At 41.9% G+C, this 27082-nt stretch overlaps 1 protein-coding gene across 4 annotated transcripts in view; it reads left to right on the top strand.

Moving 5' to 3' along the window:
- The window catches only part of CPT1C (carnitine palmitoyltransferase 1C), a 1701035-nt gene that overhangs the window by 634728 nt on the left and 1039225 nt on the right, over nucleotides 1-27082 (top strand). The gene's annotated exons all lie outside the window — the stretch shown is intronic.

The raw sequence follows: 27082 nt of genomic DNA, 5'->3' as shown, positions 1-27082 counted from the left end.
AAGGTGCTAGGGACGCGGTCCCATCCAGCAAGAATGAAGGCGAGATAGACAACTTAACATATAGAAGTTATGTTCTTACCATAACGTTCCATGTTAGTTGTCTTCTTCTCGCCTTCTTTCTTGCGTCCCACCCTCCTTCCCCCTGGCCTGGACAGACCTAGAGGAGTTTGATTGTGACCTCTCTTTCTACCACCTCTGTTGTTTTAGGTATATGCTCTGCTGTGCATATTTTCCTGGATCAAGCTTCAGGTCACCTTCCTCTTCCTCTTTCCTTGTAGAGGTGGTTTTCTTCCTTTCCAGTATTTCTGGTTTTATTATTAGCTGGGCCTAGCTCACAAACGATATCTGAGGTAATTCACGCCTAGCATTGTGGGATATAAGGGGAGCCTCGAGCCGGTGGAACCAACTCTCGAGCTTTAGAGTGGCCGAGTTGGAGCCGAGGTCGGCTCCGAACCCATCCAGCAAGAAAGAAGGCGAGAAGAAGACAACTAACATGGAACGTTATGGTAAGAACATAACTTCTATTTTTATACAGGGGGACTTGAAAGAGCTAGAAATTGGCCCAAAACGGCCAATAGACTACCAGATTCTTGTGCTGGGAACACTCCTCCAGGGATCGATAGGCTGCTCCAAGCTCCCCACTGCCACTGGTGAACAAAGAAGCCTCCCTTTATCCAAGAAAGGAAATGGGCAACACAGGAACTTTCCAAAGTCCAGAATACAGCAAAGCCTGTATTTGGACTACTCTAGGTCAGGAAAGACGGGAAACAAGGACATTTTTTTTTCTTATTTGCAACAAACAGCAGGAAAATGCAATAAATATGTAACACAGGCTAGCGCACTTGAGTGTGTAGCCTCAACAGGTAAATGCAACAAACAGGACAAACTTTAAAAGTCCGTGTGCAAAAACAACTTTAAACAGTTTAAAACAGTTCAAGAAGCAGAAATGCTTGCAGTTTAGCTAGATCGGACAGTCGCCCAGGTAGTAGCAGGAAAACAAACACTTTTATCAGGTTAGTAGTCACTCTTTTAGTCTCTCTGCTGTTAGCACCAGTCTGCAGGACCACAAGGAGCTTGGCTGAGTAGTAACAAGCGCAAAAAACGTGCCAAAGTGGGTTTTATACAGGGGGACTTGAAAGAGCTAGAAATTGGCCCAAAACGGCCAATAGACTACCAGATTCTTGTGCTGGAAACACTACTCCAGGGATGCATAGGCTGCTCCAAGCTCCCCACTGCCACTGGTGAACAAAGAAGCCTCCCTTTATCCAAGAAAGGAAATGGGCAACACAGGACGTTTCCAAAAGTCCAGAATACAGCAAAGCCTGTATTTGGACTACTCTAGGTCAGGAAAAATGGGAAACAAGGATAATTTTTTTTTCTTTTTTGCAGCAAACAGCAGAAAAATGCAATAAATATGTAACACAGGCTAGCTCACTTGAGTGTGTAGCCTCAACAGGTAAATGCAACAAACAGGACAAACTTTAAATTACAAGCGCAAAAGCGTGCTAAACCTGACTTCAAAGCAGGGTGGTTATAAAGAGATAGGAAATGGCCCAAAACGGCCAATAAGCTACAGGTCACTGGGCTGGAACCACTCCTCAAGGGACAGATAGGCTGCTCAGAGCTCCCCACTCTCACTGGTGAACAGAGAAGCTTCCTCCTATCCAAATAAGGATATGGGCAACACAGGAACTATGACACAGCCCAGAGATCAGCAATACCTGAAGACTGGACTATTTTAGTTCAGTAAAGGTGGGAAACAAGGAATTTTTTTTTTTTTTTTTTTACAAAGTAGCAGAAATTAGGTACAGAAACACAGTAAATACTTTAATTCGGCTAGCGCACTTGAGTGTGTAGCCTACCAGTTAAACTAAGCAAAAACAAACTTTAAAAGTGCAAAAAAACTCAGAAATACAGACAGGAATGCAATAAAACAACTTTGCAGTGCTTATTTAAAGAAACAGAGAAGTCTATATATACAGAAAAGCAGTTAAAACACACAAACACTTTAGATGCAGTGCAACCTAGAGCACTTGAGTTGTAGCAATATTAAGGCAATTACAGTTATAATAAATGCTCTGAAATATACTCTACATTTCCAAAATGTTTGAGAAGCACAGTCAGAACACAAGGAGGTTCAGGCAAAAAAAAAAGTTTTTTTCCCTTAAAAAAAAAAAAAAAGGGAGAAACGGAAGGCCTTATCAAATGTTCTCTCTGTGCTAGGTAGAATGAGCTAATGACACTAGACTGGGAGGAATGTCACAGATCACATTTACAGTAGGGGCAGGCTACTGCAAAGCCACCAAGCCTACAGCCAGTAGCACTAGAGAAAGCCACAAACAGATAAAGATTTGTAAAGATACAGAATGCTTTTAACTGCAGACAAATCAGTTACTTGTGCAGATTAGTTAATAGCAATAAGATATACTCGAAGGCTAAAAGAGCTATATATTAATTGTTAAAAACAATAATCTGTATAAATAATCGAAAAAAACAGGATACTTATATATCTCTGCTAACAGCTGCGGTCAACAACTCTTATCCACTCTGCTCAGTGTGTATAGACAGAAACCCTATCAAAGTTAGGGCTTAAATACCAGAACAACAGCTTTTTTTTGTACAAGAACACAAAAGAACCAGCCCCCACTCAGCAGACTATTAACACAATCTAGCCAAGTTAAAGAGAGGCTTCAGCTTGAAACAATAGCCTACAGCCAGTAGCACTAGAGAAAGCCACAAACAGATAAAGATTTGTAAAGATACAGAATGCTTTTAACTGCAGACAAATCAGTTACTTGTGCAGATTAGTTAATAGCAATAAAATACACTCGAAGACTAAAAAGCAGTCAATAAAAGTGCTATATATTAATTGTTAAAAACAATACTCTGTATAAATAATCGAAAAAAAAACAGGATACTTATATATCTCGGCTAACAGCTGCGGTCAACAACTCTTATCCACTCTGCTCAATGTGTATAGCTCAAGGCTGTGTGTGTTACTCGAGGCTATTCTTGGTGCCCAGAAAGGACAAAGCCTGGAGACCAATACTGGACCTGTCTATCCTAAACACATTCCTGGATATTCCAAAATTCAAAATGTTAACTCTGCAGCAGCTTCGGCCCATGCTGGGCAAGAAGGCTTGGCTTGTGACTTTAGACTTAAGAGGCATAGCTGCATGTCCCAATCAGACAATCATGCAGAAGATACCTCAGATTTATACCTGGCTCAATGCACTACCAATTCTCTGTACTGCCCTTTGACTTGTCTACTGCGCCCAGGGTCTTCACAAAATGCTTGGCACCAGTAATTGCATTTTGCAGACAAAGAGGAATACAAAACATATCCTTACTTGGACGATTGCCTTATTCAAGCAGAGAACAAGGACATTCTACTACAGCATCTGGCGTTTGTAAAAAGATTACTAACAGGTCTAGGGTACACAGTAAACGAAAAGTAATCAAAACTCGTACCCTCTCAAGAGATAATATTTCTGGGTGCAAGCTTAAATACAACTGCCCAGATGGCTTATCCCACTCCAGACAAACACAGACAACTGACTACTTATTTCAAAGTGTTGGCAACAAAGACCCAGTTATCTGCAAGAAACATTCTGCAGGCTTTGGGCTTCATGCCATCCTGCATTCTGCTAATTCCATCTGCAAGACTGCATATGAGGAAACTTCAGTGGTATCTAAAAAGTGTTTGGACTCAACATTGCCACAGCCTGGAAACAATAATTACCCTCATTCCCTGCCTGCAACAGGAGTTTCGATGGTGGGCAAAAGCCTGTCACCACAAGACGGGACAGCCATTCACCTTACCCACAGCCAGGCAAGCATTGACAACAGATGCATCAGATTATGCCTGGGGGGCCCATATGGCAGGAAGATGTATTCAGGGCACATGGTCCGCAAGTCAAATGCATCTACATATCAACCAAAAAGAGATGCTAGCTGTTCAGAATGCCCTGACAGCCTTCAAGGATCTACTTCATCCAGGACAACTACTGATAAAGACGGACAATACTACAGTCATGTGGTACATAAGCAGGGGGGCACACATTCCTACCCCCTCTGCAGACTAGCCATGAACTTGTGGGACACAGCATTGACTTACCAAGTACATCTGCAAGCACAATTCCCGCCAGGAAGGATAAATACTCTGGCAGACGAACTAAGCAGAAACCTAATGGATCCCCACAAGTGGAAATTAGATCCACAAGTCTTCAGCTTGATGACAAGGAACTGGGGATGCTTGGACATGGACCTATTTGCCTCCCCTCACAACTGCCAACTACAGAGATTCTGCATAAGGACTTATCACAAGCAAGCATGGAAAGTGGATGCTCTATCTTTCAGCTGGAAAAACCTAACTGTATATGCCTTTCCTCCTCGGCCTCTCCTCCCCAAGGTACTCCTCAAGGTCAGACAAGAGAAACCAAAAATGATACTGATTGCCCCAGACTGGCCCCACCAGCATTGGTACCCAATCCTAAAGAGTTTGTCTCAATGCCCAGCCCGGACATTACCTCATATTCCTCACTTATTGACCCAACAAGACAGTCAGATACTGCATAGCCAACTCAGGACCTTAAACCTGGCAGCATGGCGGATAATGTATTTATTTAAGACACACCTCTCTCTAAAGCAGTGATGGATGTTATTTTGGAGGCCAGGAGGACTAGAACCAGAAAATCTTATGCAGAAAAATGGAAGAGATTATGTGCTTGGAACCAGGTACAAGGTATTGACACGATTGTTCCAAATATTCCTCAGATTTTGCAATACTTAACTAAGATGCTGGATAAAGGCCTTTCCTTTTCATCAATTAAAATTCATTCCTCTGCCATTTCAGCTCATTACAATACAGAACCATCTATTTTTTTTCTCATCCATTATTAAGGCAGTACCTCAGAGGGGCCAAAAACATAAGACCTCCAAGGAGAGCACCAATACCTGCATAGTACCTCAACTATGTCTTGGAAAAACTCACACTGCCTCCGTTTGAGCCAGCCTCTGCAGTTGATATAAAATTCTTATCCTGGAAAACAGCTTTGCTCCTAGAAATAACCTCTGCTAGACGAGTCTCAGAGTTACAGGCACTCATGGCTGTGGAACCTTTTATCATTTTCCATCCTGACAGGGTTTCTCTGAGGAAAAACTCTACAGTTATGCCTAAGGTAGTGTCCAGTGTGGCCCTTAACCAAACAATTCATTTGCCTACCTTTTACCCAAACCCACAGAGTAAGGGTGAGAGACTTCTGCATTCTTTGGACATTCACAGGCAGCTATGCTTCTACTTGGACAGAACCAAAGCTTTCAGAAAGACTGAACAACTTCTAGAGGCATATGCTGCAGGATCACAAGGAAAGCCTATCTCAAAGCAGCCTATTTCAAAGTGGATAGGCCACTGCATTCGTTTCTGCTATTCACAGCATGGCAAATCAGTGCCTAAGGGCATTAGGCCACATTCAACCCAGAGCAGCAGCCACTTCAGCAGCCTTACCAAAGACATCTTAGAGGCTGCAACTTGGACTTTAGTGCATACTTTTACAAAGCACTATCTCTTACCTTTCTAGTCTAAATCCAGGGCAGGCTTTGCCACTGTAGTTCTGCAGGGCCTGATAGCCTCTCCTAATCCTATTTAGCACCAGCCTCCCAACCTTAGCTTTGGGATTCAACCCAATTGTAATGACTGCAACAGTGAAACATGATGAACCTAGTACATTTGTGTACCTACCATAAATGTAGATGTTTGAGTTTATTCACTGTTGCAGTCCAGGTTACCCTCCCACCTTCCCCCTTTTCCTTGCTGAGACTTATCTGTACTTCTGTATTCTATACAACCTATGTGGTGTATTTATTTGTAGATGAAGGAAAAGTTGTTTTTTGTGTATGCATGCTTATTGGCATAATTTAGCCTACCTTTTTAGGGGCACCTGACATCTGGGGCAAGAAAAACTGAAGAAAATGGCATCAGTTGCATCTTTTATACCCCTGGCGCACTGACGTCAGTGAGGAGGTGACAGCAACCGACGCCGGACCTAGACTTTGGAACTCGGCCCGACTGCGGGTAGCCTGCCAGCAGGATAACTCAATTGTAATGACTGCAACAGCGAATACACTCGAACATCTACATTTATGGTAGGTACACAACTGTACTTTTTTCCTCCTCCAAACGACACGTTGACCATGGATGCCTCCCAGAAAGGGTGGAGGACATTATCTGGGTCGGAGACTTCAAGGCACGTGGACGAGACCAACTTGCATATCAATGTCTTAAAGATGAGAGCAGTTCTTTTGGGGTTGTAAGAGCTACACAGCTTTCTTCCTCTAGGGACTGTTGCAGTACAGACGGACAATATGTCACCAGTCTGGTACGTCATCAGACAGGGAGGATCCAGGATGTTCATCGTGTTACACTGCTGCAGTCATTACACTTGGGTTATCCTGCCATCAGGTGGTCCCCCAGTCGGCCTGAGTTCCAAAGTCTTTGTCCGGCGTCAGTTGCTGTCGTCTCCTCCCTGACGTCAGTGCGATAGGGGTATATAAGATGCAGCCGACACCATTTTCTTCAGTACAAAGCTAAGTACCCCGTTGGGGAAACTTTTTCTTGCCTCAGACCGATGTCAGTAAAATTTAATAACTGCAGTTCTTGTGGGAAGCAAATACCTCATAAGGATTTCCATTCTTATTGTATCCCATGCCTAGGCCCAGACCACGACGTCACTGGTTGTCGGTTTTGTGCTAGGTTTAACAAGCGCACTATTAAACGTCTGTTTGATTTTGCCCTACATTATTTTGGTAGAAAATTCAGTTATACCATGCCATCGGAACTTCCAACGACTGGAATACGTAAAAAGCGCAAAGACAAGGATAGGCATCCGAGGCCCTAAACAGACAAATCCTCTTCTAGGTCAGTCGCCGGTTCTCCGGTTTTCAGCGAGGCACCTTCGCAACCCCTGATGACCGCTTCTGTAGAACCACAGGCCGCCTCTGACTCCCACGCGGAGATGGCTGGGCCTTCGGACGCACAAATTATTCAGCCTACCGAAACTAACCCCTCAGAGGGATCCGGAGTAGCTGAGCTTACCCGCACATGCCTAAGAAACAAATGCTCAAAATGGCCGAAGACCTAGTCACTCTGATCAGGGGGTCCCATCCCCCTCCTGATAAAAGGCCTAGACAGGATGCAGACTATCACTCATCCGACCAGCTGTCCCATCTCTTCAGATTCATCCTCAGACCTAGGATACTCTTTACCTCCTTATGAGGATTCTGATGCTGAGGAGTCAATTCCATCAGCCTCTTTGCTTGAGGACTACTCCTTTGGGGAAACCTTGCATACCATGAGGGAGCATTTCCATTGGGAAGGCCAGGATTACTCAGAATCCAAGAAAAGGCTCAGAGACTTCCTTTTATTACCTCAACATAGACTCCTTGCTATTCTGCCAGTGTTAGATATTGTGGATGATGTGTATACTGAATCCATCTTAAATCCTGATTCCTTACCTCCAGCCCCTGTTAAACCTGACAGATAGTACAGAGTCCCTGACTCACAAATGTCTGTATAAAATCCCTGTTGCTGACCATGAAACTATTTCTCAGGGACCCAAAGGGGTTAAGGCCTCATCGGCCAAGAATCCAGTTCCCTTTGACAGAGATTCCAGAGCATTAGACAGATGTGGAAAGAAAGTATATACGTCTGCAAACTTAGCAATGAGAGCCTTAAATTGCCAGTTTCACATGCTAAAATATCAGCAATTTTTGATGTCTCAGTTGAAACAAAAAATGCTTCCAGATTCAGATCCTCCTAATTTTAAAGAAATGCAGGATTTATTGCATGCATCTGAACAAGTGGGAAAACATACTTTGCAATGTGGTTTTGATTCTTTAGAGGCCTCCTGTAGAGCAGCAGTTACAGGCTCCGCCATTAGAAGACATGCTTGGTTAAAAGAACATACATTACCAGATCATGTAAAAGCAAAATTATTGGATGCACCTTTGTAGCAGGATGAGTTATTTGGAGTTAAGGCAGAAAAGGTATTAAAGAAAATGGAGGATAAGGCAAAATCTATGCTAACGGTGAAGGATTTCTTACAGGTTCAGCCTCCTAGATTTAGCAGAAATTGGCCAACTAAGAATTTGGTCCTTTCCAGTTGCAGACAGACCTCAAACGGGCAGATACAGACGTCCAAGTGGTAGAGGTCAACCGCAAGGTCCTTACAGGCCTCAACAATGGGTTGCATCAGGCCAGAAAGCAGGGGAAGGCAGGCCCCAACCATATAAAAAGCAAGTCCCAATGACTTCCCACTACAGCTGCCAAACAACTCTGTCTTGGCAGCCCCCTTGGGAGGAAAACCTGGCACTTTTTTATCACAACTGGCATATAGGTTCATAGATTAGTACTAGGCTAACTGCCCTTGGGAGCCAATTTAAACCTAGCCAATTACCCTATGTGAGAATCATATCCCTGCACCCTGTGTCTGTAAGGTAAACACTTCAACCATTATGCCAGCCTCTGATCACCAAGGACAAATGGGTTCCTCAAGGTTACAGGTTCCTCTTTCACACTCTGCCAAGGTTAAAAGGAATGCCAAATCTGTCACCAAATCAATGGGCAGAGGCTCAAAAACAAATTACAGCTCTCATGGATATGAGAGCTATTCAAAAGGTACCACCACAGGAGCAAGGACAAGGATTTTACTCAAGACTCTTTCTGGTTCCCAGAAAGGACAAATCCTGGAGGCCCATTCTGGATCTTTCATCTCTAAACACTTACCTGGATGTTCCAAAATTCAAAATGTTGACACTACAGCAGCTTCTTCCCATGCTGGGCAAGAAAGCTTGGCTCGTGACCTTTGACCTCAAGGAGGCATACCTGCATGTCCCTATCAGACAAAACTGCAGAAGATACCTCAGATACATAGCTGGTTCAATGCAGTATCAATTCTCTGCACTGCCCTTTGGCTCATCTACTGCGCCCAGGGTCTTCACAAAGTGCCTGGCACCAGTAATTGCATTTTGCAGACAGAAAGGAATTCAAATTTATCCGTACCTGGATGACTGCCTGATTCAAGCAGAGAGCAAGGACATTCTTCTAAAGCATCTGGCGTTTGTAAAAAAGTTAAGTTGCCTGCGGTACACAGTAAATGAAAAGAAATCAAAACTAGTGCCCTCACAAGAGATAATATTCCTGGGTGCCAGCTTGAACACAACGGCCCAGATGGCTTATCTCACGCCAGACAAGCAAGGACAACTGACTCAATACTTTCAATTGATGGCAACGAAGACCCAACTCCCTGCAAGAAAAATTCTGCAGGCCTTGGGTTACATGGCATCTTGCATACTACTAATTCCATATGCCAGACTGCATATGAGGAAACTACAATGGTACCTAAAGAATGTATGGTCTCAACACTGTCAAAGTTTGGAAACAGTTATACCACTAATTCCTTGCCTTCAACAGGAGTTTCAGTGGTGGGCTCAAGCTTGTCACCTTAACAAGGGACAGCCTTTTACTCAACCCACAGCCAGGCAAACACTGACAACAGATGCATCGGATTACTCCTGGGGAGCACACATGGCAGGAAATGTATTCAGTGCAAGTGGCCCGCAGAACAAAGGCATCTTCACATCAATCAAAAAGAGATGCTAGCTGTACAAAATGCCATTATAGCTTTCAAGGACCTGTTGCATCCAGGACAACTACTACTAAAGATGGACAACACCACAGTTTTGTGGTACATAAACAAGCAAGGGGGCACTCACTCCTACCCCCTCTGCAGACAAGCCATGACCTTGTGGAACACAGCTGCAAACTGTCAAGTTCATCTGCAAGCACAATTCCTGCCAGGAAAGAAAAACACACTGGCAGATGACTTAAGCAGAAACATCATGGATCCCCACGAAGCCCGGACATAGATCTGTTTGCATCCCCAATGAACTGCCAGCTACAGAAATTCTGCACAAGGAGTTACCATCCACAAGCATGGAAAGTGGATGCCCTCTCATTCAGCTGGAAAAACCTACAAGAATATGCTTTCCCACCACTACCTCTCCTACCAAAGGTAATCATAAAAGCCAGGCAAGAAGAGCTAAAGATGATCCTGATTGCACGAGACTGGCCATGCCAGCACTGGTACCCAGTCTTAAAGAACTTAGCACAAGGACCACCCTGGATTTTGCCTCAAATCCCACATCTGCTGACTCAGCACAACAATCCGATACTACACAGCCAGCTAAAGACCTTAAACCTAGCTGCATAGAAGAGTCCTTAGTCAAGCAAGCAATGCTTCTCTCCAGAGCTGTTATGGATGTCATTCTGGAGGACAGAAGGCCTAGTACCAGGAAAGCCTATTCGGATAAATGGAAGAGATTCTGTGGCTGGAACCAAGCTCACAGCCTTGACTCTCTTGTCCCAAACATTCCTCAGATACTACAAGATTTAACTGAGATGCTGGACAAAGGCCTCTCCTTCTCATCCATCAAGATCCATGCCTCTGCCATCTCTGCCCATTACAACACGGATCCACCAATTTTCTCTAATCCTTTGCTAAGACAGTACCTCAGAGGGGCTAAAAACAATAAGACCGCCCCATAGAGCACATACTCCAACTTGGGACCTCAACTTTGTTTTGGAAAAATTAACTTTACCTCCTTTTGAGCCATCTAACACAGCAGAATTAAAATATATCTTTTGGAAAACTGCCCTTCTCCTGGCAATAACAGCACGAAGTGTTTCAGAATTACAGGCACTAATGGCAGTGGAACCTTTCCTCATTTTCCACCAGGACAGGGTTTCTTTACCACAGAATAAAGGGGAGAGACTACTGCATTATTTGGACATTCACAGGCAGTTATGCTTCTACTTGGACAAAACCAAAGCTTTCAGAAAATCTGAGCAATTATTGGTAGCATATGCTGCAGGAGCACAGGGAAAAGCCATTTCAAAACAAAACAGAGTATTTCAAAATGGATAGGACATTGTATATGTTTCTGCTGTACACACCATGGGAAACCTTGTACCTAGCAGCATTAGAGCTCACTCCACCAGGGCAACAGTCACTTCAACTGCCTACCTCAGAGGAGTACCTACCAAGGATATTTTGGAAGCAGCAACTTGAATTTCTGTACATACCTTCACCAAGCATTACCATCTGCCTCTATACTCTAAATCTAGAGCTGGCTTTGCCACTGCAGTGCTGCAGGGCCTTATAGCCACCCCAAATTCCTTATAGAACCAGCCACCCTACCTCAGCTTTGGGATTCTACCCAAGTGTAATGACTGCAGCAGTGTAACACGATGAACATAGTACAGTTTTATACCTACCATAAATGTAGATGTTCGAGTGTATACACTGCTGCAGTCCAGGTTACCCTCCCTCCTTCCCCTCTTACTTGCTGGTACGTACCCATGTCTTCTACCCTTGCTACCTATGGGGAGTATTTGCTGGTAGCTAAAAATTGTTTGCTTTTCTTATGTATGTTTTATTAGCAATTTGAATTGCCTACCTATTTGGGGACACCTGACATCTGGGGCAAGAAAAACTGAAGAAAATGGTGTCTGCTTCATCTTGTATACCCCTGTCGCACTGACATCAGGGAGGAGGTGACAGCAACCGACGCCGGACCAAGACTTTGGAACTCAGGCCGACTGGGGGACCGCCTGACGGCAGGATAACCCAAGTGTAATGACTGCAGCAGTGTATACACTCTAACATCTACATTTATGGTAGGTACAAAACTGTACTTTTTGCCCTTTGTGTCGAGAAGCTATGAGAGTGTGGCAATGGGTGATCTCTACCTACCACTTTCTGATAGCAACGCACATTCCGGGAGAGTCCAGCATTCTAGGGGACAAGCTCAGTCAAGTTCTGCTGATGCCTCTCGAGTGGCCTCTGAACCAATCCACAGCAGATATGATCTTCCAAATAATGGGGTTAACCCTGCTGCAGCCTTTTTGCCTCCCCTGTCAACAACAAATGCAGCGGGTACTTTGCCTTGATCCCTCCTCAGGGACAGTCTCCAAGGGAAGCTTTTGTTCATGCTTGGCCTCCTGGTTTACTGTATGCTTTTTGCCCGTTGCCACTAATTCCCAAGTTCTTGCAAGAAGCATCCAGGTGAAAAGGAAGGTGTAGTCCTCATTACTCCCTTTTGGCCTCGGCAAGTCTGGTTCATCTATTTTTGATCTTGTCTAATTAGCCCACCGATGACCTTAGATCCAGGTACAGATCTTCTTCCTCATCCTTTGGGGCAGCCCTCTCCCATATCATCAAGGCTTGAAACTAACCGCATGGTTTCTTTAATTTCGATGATGGCCAGACATCCCAGGTTTTCATCTTCTGTCAAGATGGTTTTGATTTTGGCCCATAAACCCTCCACCAGGAAGATTTGTAAGTGTAAGTGGAAATGATTTTCCATATGGGTGCTACAGAGACGGACCCTTTTATAGCCCCTGTGTCTGTGATATTTGATTTTTTGGCTTCTCTATTTAATGATAGAGCTAGGTATTCCACCGTCAAAGTTCATTTAGCTGCAGTTTCCAATTTTCATGTGGGAGAAGACTCTGCATCATTAGCCTCATCTAAACTCCTGTAAAGCGTTTCGTAGGGACACCTTCTTTCCTTCTTCCTCCAGTTAAAGATCCAACTCCCCCTTGGGATTTGTCCTTTACGTTGCAAGCGCTGATTCGTCCCTCTTTCGAACTGGCAGCCACAGTAGATCTAAAGCTTCTCTCATGTAAGATATTTTTCCTGTTCACTATTACTTTGGCAAGAAGAATTTGAACTTCAGGCCCTTTCATCCAAGTTTCCTTATTTAATGTTTCACAAAGGTGGAGTAGCCTTGCACACCAACCCTTCCTTCTTACCTAAAGTTTCTACAGAGGGTAATATTAACCAATCTGTTAACCTCCCTGTTTTCTTTCCTAACTTCCAATATAAGGGGGAATATAGTCTTTATTTACTTGATGTTCATGGACAAGTGTGTTTTTACCTAGACAGAACAAAAGCTTTCAGGAATGTGAAAAATTTTTCACATCTTTTTCAGACAATAAAAGAGGTAAGCAGTTACCGAGACCTGTTTGGCTATATGGTTAAAATACTGTAGTTTCTTTATTCTTCAAGGAACATCCTTTGTCTGGTCAGATTAAAGCTCACTCAATAAGGTCTAGAGCAACTTCCCAAGCCTTTTGGTCAAGAGTATCTTGATGACATTTATGCAGCTGCTACTTGGTCTGATCCGCATACGTTTATTATTCATTATAAGCTGGACATTTCCAGGAGTAGAAGTGCCGTTGGCTCTGCTGTGCTACAGAATATCCTTCCATGATGGCTACCCTGGGTTTCTGTAGCTGGGGACTCTGTCCCACAGGTTAATGAATGAATGAGAATGACAACATCAGGTAAAGAAGTTATGTTCTTATAATGTTCCATTTGTGTTGTCTGTTTTCATTCTTCATTAACCTTACCCCCTCCTTCCCCCAGTCCAAAACTTCTGGATACCTGATGGGGATGTTCATAGGAACCATAGTTCCTGTTTGATTCCGTTACACTATTTTTTCTCTGTGATAGATACTTGTTTTTGATGGACAGCAGATCAATAGCTGCAACAAACTCGATCTGAGGTTCTTGGGGGGAAAGAGGCATTATGGGTAGGGAGGAGGAGCTCAAGCTTCAAATCTCAAGCTAGTGAAACGGCCGAGTAGGTTCCGAGGGTTGGAACTGAGACCCACAGATTAATGAAGAATAAAAATAGGCAATACACACTGAACATTATGGTAAGAACACAACTTTTTTCCCCAGTGTGAATGACAGGAAAATGATTGTGAAAGAACAGCTTCTGTTTTTCCTCTTCAGGAGACTGATTCTGATTCAAAGGAAGGTGTTTAATGCTTTTCCTTGGAAGACTGCTCTTTTTCAGAAACTATATCTAGGATAAACCAGTTGTTTCAGTGGGAGTATGACATACCAGTATCTTTCAAAACAAATTATGATTTATTACATCTGGATTTTTTTTTTATCTTACTTCTCATCCTCTTATTCTTCTAACTTTGGAAGTTAGGCATGCTACAGGCTTTAATAATGACAGCCAGCCTACAGCCTCTCAATTCCTCCATTTTGTTTTTCTTTTATTTTTTTAATCCAACATCTGACCCTGCAGTGATTTCCTTGGCAGATGCTGCTGTAGCCAAACGTACATGCTAATCCATCCATTCTGATAAGGATGCAAAAGGTTTTGACAGGTTTGGGAAAGAAGTGTACAGTACTTACTCCACACATAAAATTCTTAATTGCCAAACTCACATTAAAGTTTCTGATTGCTTTATTTGAGAATGAAGAACATTACTTTTCCCTCTTCTGAGGAAAAATCTTCTGAATACACTTGTTACTTCTGCTTCTCAAGTCACTAAGCATTCTTTATTGCATTTTGATAACCAGGTGAGTTGGGGGGTTGTCGGACCTTTTCAACAATGACCCCTGGTCATGTGAAAAATAGACGTTTGTACATTTGCTTAGGGGTATATACAGGAAATTTAAGATCCCTTACATGATAGTATTATATGCAATCCTGGGAAAAGCAATGAAGAAGACAGTGAATAACTTGTAGCGAATATCTATACCTGACAACAAGCAGATAATATGTATGTAGGTGGTGGCTCTTGGAAGGGGCATTCAGATATATCTGATTTAACCTTTGTCAAAAGTAGGAGCAGACTGCATCATTTGCAAGTTGTTCCTTTAGTTTTGCTTTGAAGAGCTGCACTGTTTTGTTTGACATCTGGAGGGAGTCCATCCCAAATAGCTGTTGAGAAGGCTGTTTCACCAGTAGAGATTTTCAAACTGGGTTTGGCGAGAGAGAGGAGAGATACACCCTTAAGGAAAATATTTAATGGTGTTTGCTGCCTCATTTACGTTTTCTGTTTTAATGGAGGACAGTGGTCCAGTTTTAAGATGTAAAATGAGAGAGCATCAGCTGTTGAGTAGTCATTTAAAGTTTAAGTACTTCACAGTGGTGACTGTAAGAATTTGAGAGAAACACAAATCTGCATGTCTTGTTAATAGCAGTCTGCAGTTTGAGTGTAACAATTGGAATGTAAGGTTAGTAGTAGGAGGCCACGTTCTGGTTTTGGAATAAGTACATGTCTGGCCAGTGCCTGATGTGCATCTGGTGAGAGCATAAGGACATAGGTTGCGCTGATTTGAGGGTTTTGTTAAATACCATATCTTTTGTGCTTGAAGGTAAGAGAAGGATCTATTATTAATCCCACATACATTTGTTCCTTACTGTTGTAGAGTACTTTGCCATGATTATCTTGAATTGTTAGAGGGAGGTTATGTAACTTCTGGCTTGCTGTGAAAATCATGACATTGTTTTTTTGCTCAGTCAACAATAAGCCTATTGTTATCAGTCCCACTGCAGAACATAGAGTAAGTAGTTTGTAATTTGTAATCAACAACCAGACTGCCTTACTTGGCATATGGGTAGTAATGCCCTGCTGTCCTATCTTCAGCAGTCTACCAAAGCTCACAGCTCCTCCCTTTGCTTGTCTGTGGGTTACAGGTGGACGAGCTGGCGCTGACTTGAGCTAAGCTTGAGCCTGAGTACAAGCCCGTCTCATTCTTGTTCCTGTCAGCTAATGAGCCAAGCCATTTCACTTCTGGTTTATTTATTTACTTATTTTTTTAGCAGTGTCAGTTAAGACTGGACCTTCTAACTGTCATACTTGCCGTTAGGTTCAGTGATATCAGGAAGCTCTGTGGTGAGCTAAGAGTTTGATGGGAGGAGGTTCTAGTGATGTACTGCAAAGATAAAGCAAGTAGCCAGACAGCATGCCTTAAAAAAAAAAAAAGAAAAAAAAAAAGAGGGATGGTGATTTGTTTTTAGCCATGGATTATGTGTTCTCTTGCAATTGGAACATTTTTCAAAAAACAAATTGCAGACATTTGTGGATGGTTTCTGTGCTGGTTCTTTAGGGAGATAATGAGGAATGTGTCCACTCACATTTGATCGCTGCAGAAAAGAGCCTGTGTGAATTGGGGAATGGCCTGGGTCACCCTTTGTTTTTGCACTTAGGTATGTCCTGAGTTTCAAATATGCAGAGTTTCAGTGGAAGTGATTTGAAGTATTCCACATTTGTTGTTCTTTGTTGTGCGAGTTAGTGTTCTACTTTGTGGATACTGAAGGTTGTGAGCTATGTGTAGAAAGGAAGTGTTCATTTTTAAATTTTTTTTCTCTAGTTTTGCTCATTATTCAGTATTAACAACCCCCAATCACTGTAACATTGATCATTATTTCTGTGATGGGGAGGAGACTGTAATCTGTGTGAAAAACAAATGGTTATTGCATTGGCTTGGTGTAGGTGAAATGTCTTTATGTAGATTTTTTTTTTTATTATTTATTTAACATTTGTTAACCAGGAAAGTCCTACTTGGAACAAAGCCAATTTTCGGTGGAGGCCCGGGGAGAAATGCCCCGGATGAAAATTGATTTTTGCCTTTATTTTCTTCTCTTCCTCATAAAATTGTCTTTTCTTCTGGTAAATTGTTTACGATTGCAGTCACTAAAATATTGGAATTTTATACTTCATAACCTTAAAAAGCTGCATGTTAATGCAAAATATGATATTCTAGCAGTTTTGTAAGTGTAACTCTGTCCCTGGTTTTGGCCCTTTCTGTCCCTGTTATTTTTTGGCTTTGGGTCTGCTTCTTGAACTAAGAAGTCGACTAGCCATGTTCACGTTCTTCACCAGCTGATGCCAGTGGTACAAAAAAGGTAGCCACCTTTCGGGTTAAAGTACGCTGTGCATCAAAACTGAGGGGAATTCTCATTATCACTTTGAATGAGCAGTGACATGTAGCATGTCAGGGTGGCACAGCGGGTAGTGTATGTGTATGTGAGCAACAAGTTAATACATGATTCCTGTCTTTCCCTTTCTTTACTTTCAAACAAGCAATCTGTTATGTGGGCGAGGAGAGGTGGGTGGGTAGGAATGTTTTCTGTGAATGTAACTGTCAAGGTGCTTTCTAAGGGCTAAAGAGCATAAGAGAGGGTGTGTCTGTGTGATGTGTGCGCTGCACAGTGCTGCTGCTGCTTTACTTTCCACTTTGAGCTCAGATTAGCTGTTAATGGGCTCAAAGAGCCACGCCAGGCCCTTGGCTTCAGCCGTGGCTCAGCTGTTTTTCAAAAATCCATTATTTTCCCACCTCTACTGTGGGTGTGATGGACCGTTCATCTAAGAGTACTTGGGCTGCCTTTTGGACCCACAGACAAGATGCCTTCATTTTTCTAGTGCTACAGCAGTAAGAGAAGGATCTCCAAGAAATCTGCTCCTTTCTCTTGATATTTCAGCTGCTGACATCAGGTTAAAAAATCCCCCCCCCCTTTTTTTTCTCACTCTTTTTCTGTCAGTGCTTGAGTAGTGTGTTCTGCTGCTTTGACTGTTTTTCCTGACTAGAGATTTTGTATATGCTTGTGATGGCCTGTTGAAAAAAAGTTTAATTTGGAAGGTTGACAGAAAAAAATGCTGATATTGCATTTTTTTTTCTTTGCATTATGATTATTTGAGGATATTGAGCAGCATTACAGCATTTTAAACACTTTTTTTCATTTAAATCACTATTTTGGCACCATTTTGTATGTTAAACATTTCTGACGAGACTTTTTTATCAGTTTGATTTATGTCTTGTCTAGTGTTGTATCCGTTCATTTTGACTGAAGCTTCCGTTTATTTATTTATTTTTTTACAAAATTGTGGAACTTTTGTGCAAGTATTTTGTGTTTGGAACTGTTAGTAAATCTGTTATTTTATTCAGTGCAGTCTTTAAAATAGTAACTCCTGCAAAAATAGACTTCAGATCGCTTTTTGTGCCATTTTTTATGTCAAACATTTTTTACACAAATTTTTCATTGTTTTGATTTATTTCTTGTCTAATGTTGGTTTAGGCTTTATCCACTCATTTGGACTGAAACTAGCTTTTTTTCTCTCCTCATAAAATCTAGGAAATTTTGTGCATGTATTTTGTGGTTTGAGCTGTCTCACTGAAAATACTGTCATTTTCTCAGTGCAGTGTTCAGAATAGGATCACTGTAGAAATTCTCTTTAGATTGCTACTTAGAGAGAGTATAATGGGATTTGCCCATCTTTTTACTGGGCTTACTGTGCAGCCAGTGTTAGTTATTGAACTGACTAATTTCTTGTCCCTTGACTTGAACTAAGATACAGTGCTCACTCCTCGACCGTCTACCCATTGTGGACCTAAAAGACTCAGATGCAAGTCAAAAAATATGCCTCAGCATATGGCTTGTGACTGCAGTAGCCTTAAGCAGGATATTGGACCATTCACCTTTTGCCTTCAGGTCCTCTGGTGTGGTGCACAACTTTGCATGACATGTTTCAGACTTGTTCTCTGGGGTTGTACCAGCAGCTGGTTCAGGTACAGGAGATCCAAACTCTTTAGGTACAGGGGAAGTTGAGGGTGCAAAATCTGTAGCCAGCTTTTATATGCCTTCCCTGGTGAGATGCATACAAAAAAAAAGACAGAAGATCCATCAAGATAGGGCAGCAGTCTCTGACTGTTTTTTCATCTGTGTTGGCTTTGGCTAGATCCATTGTTCAGCCATACCCCGTTACAGTGTGCAAGCCCAGGTTAGGAGTAATGCCAGTGCTCACACCTCTGTTCAACCAGGAATCCAGATTTTGAAAGGTGCTCAGAGTCTGACACTTAAAAAATGTCAGAGCCTAATCGGTCGTAAATATTGTGGGAAGAAATATCCAGGGAATTGTTATGGCTAGGCTTGTATAGGCCCTAGGGCAGATAGCCTAGTACCAGCCTGTGAACCTATAGGAAATTCACCCCGGGGATCATGTCAATCACCCTGCTAGACAGGGGTCCAGAGAAGTAAATATTGTGGGAAGAAATATCCAGGGAATTGTTATGGCTAGGCTTGTATAGGCCCTAGAGCCGATAGCCTAGTACCAGCCTATGAACCTTTATCTGAAGTAGAACAAGTGCAGAAACCGAAACAGATGTTTTTTCTTTTCCCCAAATGCTGGCTAGATTTAGGGATGTATTCAATTGCGAGCAGTCTTTGCTGACCTCTGGAGTAGCCAGAGTATATGATCTTTTGGAGGATGAGGATCTGGACTTGGTGACCTTCCTTCCATTAATCCCAGCATGATGTTTTTAAGAAAGCTTTCAGTTCTTCTCAATTGAATGAGTTTTTGTCTAAAAAAAAGTATTTAAGAAATTTAGGTATACGCAGCCATGCTTGATCTCCAAGCCCCGTTGTCTGTGGATCTGCTGCTGTTGTGTCCTCAGAGGTGTCTTTCAACAGAAGGACAGTCTTCATCAAGCCCTTTTCCTTCCAATAAGCTAGGAAAGTTGATAGAATCTCAGGGAAAATAAGCTGGCCTAGTCCAGCATGGTAGCCTTTAAAATGTTTAACTTGCCAGTGTTTATGTGGAAGTTTGTGTTGAAGTGTATGTATAGTGTAGACAAGTTTGCTGCATTGTTACCCGATGAACAAAATGTCTGTGTCAAAGTTATTGTCTCTAGTGTTTCTCAAATGTTTAAACATGCTTTAAAAAGTGAATTATAAAGGACATTTACTATTTTTAGAAAGGCAACAACATTTGTGATGAGGAGGTATGCTTGGTTGCACACCAAAACTATGACCAGCAGACGGTGGAGAAAGAATAACAGTCAATTACATAAATGCAGTGTAACAAACAAACAGACCGGTTTCGGCTTGTATATTATTAAGCCTTCATCAGTGTGAAAATGCAAAGAAAAATACACCCTATTTATACTATGTCATCAGTCCAGAAGCCAATCACAGATGTTCATTTAACCCTGGTGTAAAAAGCCCTCCTAATTTAATTATCCATTTTTTCTCCTTAACATTGAGCAATTCATGCCAACCAGATTTGTTTTGTTGCAAGCCAATGATTTTGTCTATAATTGTAAATTGAAAACATGCTGTCTTATGGGTTGAAGTGTGTTTAAAAAGAGCATTAGTGTCACACTGATTCCTAATTTCACTCATATGCTCAGATATTCTATGTCTCACAGCCCTGGATGTTTGTCCAACATAAAAGGCTGAACATTGAAAAGTTGCTAAATAAACAACCCATTGTGAACTACAATTAGCGAAAAAAGGGATCTCAAATACTGTGCTAGTATTCTTACTACTAAAAGTAGTGGGTTTCAGCATTCTGCAACAATGCCCACATGGATGGCTCCCTGTAGCAATAAGTCCTTCAATTGTACTTCAGTTGTACTTTGCCTTTTGTCCCTTAATTTGGGGTTACTCTGTTTATGTTGCGTCTTTCGGCTTTTCCCGGTTAGGGGTCGCCACAGCGGAACTCCGGTCTGCTAATGATTGGCAGTTGATTTTTACGTGCCGAGTTGCCGGCCCTGATGCACAACCTTCAACGAAGGTACGCCCATTCACGCATGTCTCCACACAGAAGATGCTCTAGCTGAGAAATGAACAGGACAACGTCTTGCTGTGAGGCGACAACGCTACCGCAGCACTTAAAATATGATGCTAAATTACTCCCATTTCTAAATGAGAAGAAGCACCTATCCCCAAGGAATCCCGATGATCTATTTTCTGTCATAAGAATATTCCAGTTCTGGCATACACTGTCAATAAGTACCCCTGTGTTCCACCCATATGTCATCACAAACCTTAAGTTTCCCTGTGGTTTCAAATTTTTTCTCTCTATATTTTAAGAGTTCATCCCTGTTCATCTCATTAACCACGTTCTGTGCTTGTGTAATGTGTCCAGTTTAATAACCCCTTTTCTTAAACCTATTAGTAAGGTCATCTCTGAAATGTAAATATGAATCCTCGGCATTTTACCCTCCTATACTGGGATTTAGGGATATTCTTGCATATATGAAGAGGATGATAGCTGGAGGCATGGAGCAGAGAGTTATACTCAGGGAATTTTCTATATACTTCAGTAGTGAGGGTATTATCTGGGGCCCTGATGGACCATTACATCCAGAAAAGTGATCCTATCCTGTTTGCAATTGACCATAAATTCGATCCCCCACTTGTTTTCATTGAGATATCCAACAAATTCCCCAAGGTATTCCTCAACTGACCTCCAAACCATCCAGCAATCATCCAGGTATCTCTTCCATCTGATCAATATACAGATTATGGGATTGATCATACAATATTTGTTCTTCAATATATGCCATAAAAATATCCACATATATGGGGGCAAAAGAGGCACCCATCGCTGTCCCTTTAATCTGTAAAAAGCATGCCTCACGATAGAAAAAAAAAAAAAACATTTTTAGTTAGTGTATACTCAACCAAACCAAGAAGGAAAGTAATAAAACCTGGTCGGTAAAGTCCTGCCCTATACAGCCAGTATTCAAGGGCTTTAAGGCCAGCCCAATGTGGAACATTCGTATAAAGAACTTTGACATCCAATGTACAAAGCCACCAACCAGGTTCAAGTTGCATTTCAGAGATGACCTGTAAAAATTCAGTGGTATCCTTTAGTCTGGACCTAACCCACACAAGCAGGGGTTTCAGATATTTAGTCAAATATTGTGACAGAGGCTCAGTCAAAGAACCTCTCCCGGAAACAATCGGTCTCCCAGGGGGATGATATAGATTTTTGTGAATTTATGGCAGGAAATAGATATATTGGTTCCTGGGGTCCAAAACTGTAAGTTGTTTTTTTGTCCTGTCAGTAATGATACCTTCTTCCACAGCTAAAGAGAGGAAGTCATCAATTTGTTTTTGAAAAAGCTTAGTGGGATTATAGTCAAGTTGTAAATAGTACCTATGGTCAACCAATTTCTTATTGGTTTCCAAATTATATTGATCCCAATTTTATACAACCACAGCTCCTCCTTTGTCCGCCTTTAGGATCACAGTGTTATGGTTTTCAGCCAACTTAGAAATGATTGCCATTTCCTGTGTTGTTACATTACTGGACTTAGCCTGAAAAGGCCTGGATTGAAAATGCAGGTCCTTTAAAGTGGAATTTTGAAGTAATAACACATTGTGATTCATGGGTGGTACAAAAGAGAATTTATGGTGTCTAAATTGGTCATCATCACATGATTCTTCGTTTGATTGAAAAAATAATCTCAAGTTAAGTGTTCGACAAAAATCAACAACTTTTGCAAAAGATTTTTCAGGCACAAAAAACCTAGGAATATATGTTAAACCTTTATTCAAAATTCTCCTCTCTGAAAAGGAGAAGAGGATAGGAAGAAATATTTAGGACATTATCATTCTTTACTTCTGTACAAATTTGCGAAACAGACCCGCTATGTCCTCTATATTTCCTATGCTTCCTACCCCCTTTCCTCCTCCTAGGTTTAACTGCATAGAATTGTTTGAATTCCTACGTTTGTGCTGGTGAGCCTATAGAAGAAAGGGTATCATTATCCAGCCCCGAGGAAGAATCCTCACTTGAAGTGTCAACTACCCCAGACCTCTTAAGAATGGACCTTGGATGTTTTCTACTAGTGGAATACTTATTAGTAAACCTAACATGTTTTTCCTTACTTTTGGAGAACGGATCCCCTTGTTCATAATCCAAAACATCCCTAAGAATTTTTTTTCTTTTTCCTCTAATTTGTTTCCAAATTAGTAAGTTCCATATTTAATTTATTAAGGCAAAGTGAATAATTTTGTTGTCCCTCGTATTCTTTAATACGTCCAGTAATCTCACTGATGGCACCCATTTCAGCATCAATGATTCTGTCATAGAACCCACATAAAATTTCTACAAATTGCATAGTAGTTTTATGTTGGGCATCCTTCCATTGTTGATAAAGCAACTCGTCTGGGCCGCCGACCATAGGCTGAACCCTAACTCTCAGACCCCCTTGGTGTTATATCTTTAGCCGTATAGGCTTTGAATAGCTTATAACGCCATACATTATTCCTCAGTGATCTCATATGTTTTGTTAAGGTAGCAAAAAGCCCTTCACAGGTATCATTAATCTTAACACCAGAGGCTCCCTCTTCCGATGCAAGTTCATTCCCAATACCAAAAACAGAAAGGTCATCCCTATCTGAAGACCACCCCTTTATTAAGTTAGACATATCCATTTTTGTGACTAGGGAGACCTTAACCAAAAAACAGGGACAATATTAAACCTGGTATAATATACTATGCAAAACCAGCCTAGGTTGAAAAAAATTCACACTGATATATCAATCCAAAAATTAAACTAGAAAATCAGACCTTGCTGTATCCATTAATCAGTTCCAATTTGAGTTCACTGTTTATACCAATAACCTCACACTTTAAAAAGTGACTTTAAACAATCTTATTAGCCAGTCAAAATAAAGGGACAATGTCAAACATGGTTATAAAGTGTTGAACAATAACAGCCTAGGTTCAGAAAAGTCCCACTGATATAATCAATCAGAAAATTCTTTAAATTCAGACCTAGCTGTGCCCATTAATTGATACCAGTTTGAGTCCACCGTTAATACCAGTTTACTCACATCAACTCTCTCCCTACCCCAAAGAATAGGAAAAATCAAATTCCTCAAAATTGCCAAAGTAGTGTACAGGGATTACTTATTGATAGTGTATGCCGGAATTGGAATATTATTATGACAGAAAATAGATTATCCGGGTTCCTTGGGGATAGGTGCTTCTTCTCATTTACAAATGGGAGAAATTTAGCATCCTATTTTAACCATTATAAACTGAGTAGCCCCAAATTATGGGACAAAAGACCAAAGTACAGTTGAAGGACTGATAAGGGGAGCCATCCATGTGGGCATTGTAGGCATTGTTGCAGAATGCTGAAAAAAACACTAGATGTTTGTCGTGTTTCACTGTTGACGTCATTACATTAGGGTAATCTGCTGGCAGGTTGCCCTCAGTCGGCCTGATTAACAAAGTCTTGGGCCCTGCGTCGGTTGCTGTCCCTTCTTCCATGACGTCAGGGGTAGAAAACATGCAGCCAACACCATTACATCAGTCTTTCATGCCACGCGGTGCCCGAAGTAGTTTGCAAGTGCTGGACGGACGACTCCTGAAATTTTCGTTTTCGAGTTTCAGATCCGAAGTCTTCAACTAAAAAGCTAAGTACCTCATTGGGGAAACTTTTTCTTGCTCCTTACCGATGTCTGTAAAAGTTAATAATTGCATTACTTGTGGGAAGCAAATACCTCGTAAGGATTTTCATTTGTACTGTATTCCTTGCCTAGACCCTGACCTTGCTGTCGGTTTTGTGCTTTATTTGATCAACACACTATCAAACGTCGGTACATTTTTGCTTCTAAATATTTTGGCTCATGCTTTAATTATCCAGAAATGTCGTCGGTTAGCAATCCGACTACCGGAATACCTAAAAACTCAAAGAAAAAAAGAGACAGGCCATTGAGGTCCAAAACTGCCGACGATGCTTCTCCTAAGCCAGTTGCCAGTTCGCAGGTACTCAGGCACTTTCACAGCCCCTGATACCCACTACTTCTGATTCGCAGGCCTTTACCGAGACCCATTCGGAGTCCGGTATGCCACGAGATGCTTCAATTATGGAACCCGCGGATGTCTCTACCTTGGATGGGTCTGGAGCCGCTGTGCAGGCATCGGCTTCTGAGGGTGTTTTCAGGCCTGCAGATTTGTATATTAGACCGACGCCATCTTCAAAACTAAGGCCAAAATCTCAACCTATGCCTAAAAAACCGATGCCTGGACCACGTGTGCAGGCCCCTATGCCTAAAAAACAAATGATCAAAATGGCTGAAGATTTAATTACTGTGATCAGGGATAGCCAACCCCCCCCCCCTTCTAAGAGGCCTAGGCAAGACATTGATTATGAATCTTGTGAACAGGATTCTATTTCTTCTGACTCTTTTAATGAACAGGAATTGTCTATACCTACTTATGAGGACTCTGATGCAGAAGATTCAATTCCTTCTGCTTCTCCTCCTGAGGATTTTTCTTTTGGGGAAACTTTACATACCTTAAGGGAACATTTCCAGTGGGAAAGTCAGGATTTTTCTGAATGTAAAGAGAGACTTAGGGATTTTCTTCTTCTTCCTCAGCATAGGCCTTTGGCTATACCTCCTGTTCCAGACATTGTTGATGATGTTTTTCAGAATCTAGTATGGCTTCTGGTTCTCTGCCTCCGGCTCCTTCTAAGCCAGACAGATACTACAGGGTTCCCGACTCCCATAAATTCCTTTTAACAAAATCCTGTTGCAGATCCTGAAAACATTTCTCAGGGTCCCAAGGACATTAAGGCTTCTACTGCCAAAAATCCTACCCCTTCTGATAGAGATTCCAGGGCACTGGATAGATGGGGTAAGAAGGTTTACACTTCTGCAAACTTGGCAATCAAGGCTTTAAATTGTCAATTTCATATGCTAAAATGTCAACAGCACATCAAGGGACTGCTTAAACAGAAAATGATATTAATTTCTGATTGTGTGGAAAATAAAGATTTACAGGATTTATTGCATTCAGCTGAACAAGTTGGAAAACATACTTTGCAATGTGGTTTTGATTCTTTGGAGGCCTCTTGCAGGGCTGCTGCAACTGGGTCTGTGCTAAGAAGGCATGCTTGGCTCAAAGAGCAAAATCTGCCTGATCATGTTAAAGCAAAATTGTTGGATGCTCCTTTACAACAGGACCGTCTCTTTGGTAATAAGGCTGAAGAAGTTTTAAAAAAAGATGGAAGATCAAGCTAAATCTATGCAAACTGTGAAAGATTTCTTACAAGTGCAACCTCCAAGATTTAGTAGGCACTGGCCTACTAAGAACTGGTCCTTTCCAGTTCCTTCGAGAGCCACTTAAGTCAAACCCAGACATTCCAAAGGCTCCAGCTTTCGGTCACAAGGGACTTTCAGAACAAAACAATGGGGTGCCTCCTCTTCCAAATCTGGAAACAACAAGACACCTCCTTATGGTAAGCAGTCTCAATGACTTCCCTTTACACTTACCAAGCACTTAACTTTTAGCCACCCCTTTGGGGGGAAAACTGACTCTTCATGCAAGAAACTGGCAACTTATAACCCAGGACAAATGGGTTTTAAATATAGTATCCCAGGGATACAGACTTCATTTCCACTTGCTGCCAATTCCAAAAGGATGGCTGGACCTGCTCCCAAATCAGTGGGCAAAGGCCCAGGAACAAGTACTTTCCCTCATGAGCATGGAGGCTATTCAATCAGTACGAGAAGAGGAAAAGGGACAAGGTTTCTATTCAAGGCTTTTTCTGGTACCCAGAAAAGGCAAATCATGGCGTCCAGTTCTGGACTTATCTACTCTAAACACCTTTCTGGACATTCCAAAATTCAAGATGCTGACTCATCAGTTACTTCCTATGCTATGCAAAGGTGCCTGGTTGGCAAATCTAGATTTAAAAGAGGTTTACCTGCATATCCCAATCTGGGAATCTTGCAGAAGATACCTCTGCTTCAAAGTAGGCTACTTGCATTACCAGTTGTCTGCACTGCCCTTTGGCTTATCTACTGCGCCCAGGGTCTTTACAAAACTGCCTGGCTCCAGTAATTGCATTTTGCAGGCAAAGAAATATTCAAATGTATCCATACCTGGAAGATTGTCTAATTCAGGCAGAAAACATGGACACTCTTCTAAACCATCTGGCGTTTGTAAAAAGGGTTCTAATTTGTCTAGGGTACACCATAAACGAAAAGAAATCACAACTGGTACCCTCTCAAAAAATTACATTCCTGGGTGCAAGCTTGAATACAACTGCCAAGATGGCTTTCCTTACACCAGAGAAGCAAATTCATTTGGTGACTTATTTCACATAGGTGGCCACAAAAACCCTGCTTTCTGCAAGGCAAATACTGCAAGCCTTGGGGTTCATGGCCTTCTGCATTCTTCTAATTCCATATGCAAGACTGCATATGAGGAAACTTCAGTGGTACTTAAAAAGTCTATGGAGTCAGCATTGTCACAGCCTGGAAACCATGATTCCTATCATACCTTGCCTGCAACTAGTGTTCCTATGGTGGGCAGAGGCCTGCCACCAAAACAAGGGACTGCAATTCACACCACCCTCTGCCACCCAGACCCTAACTACAGATGCATGACTATGCTTGATGG

This window comes from Protopterus annectens, chromosome 9.part0, assembly GCF_019279795.1.
Source record: "Protopterus annectens isolate FY-2018-M chromosome 9.part0, PAN1.0, whole genome shotgun sequence".
Taxonomy (NCBI): Eukaryota; Metazoa; Chordata; order Ceratodontiformes; family Protopteridae; genus Protopterus; species Protopterus annectens.
This window is presented reverse-complemented; position numbering and strand designations above follow the sequence as displayed.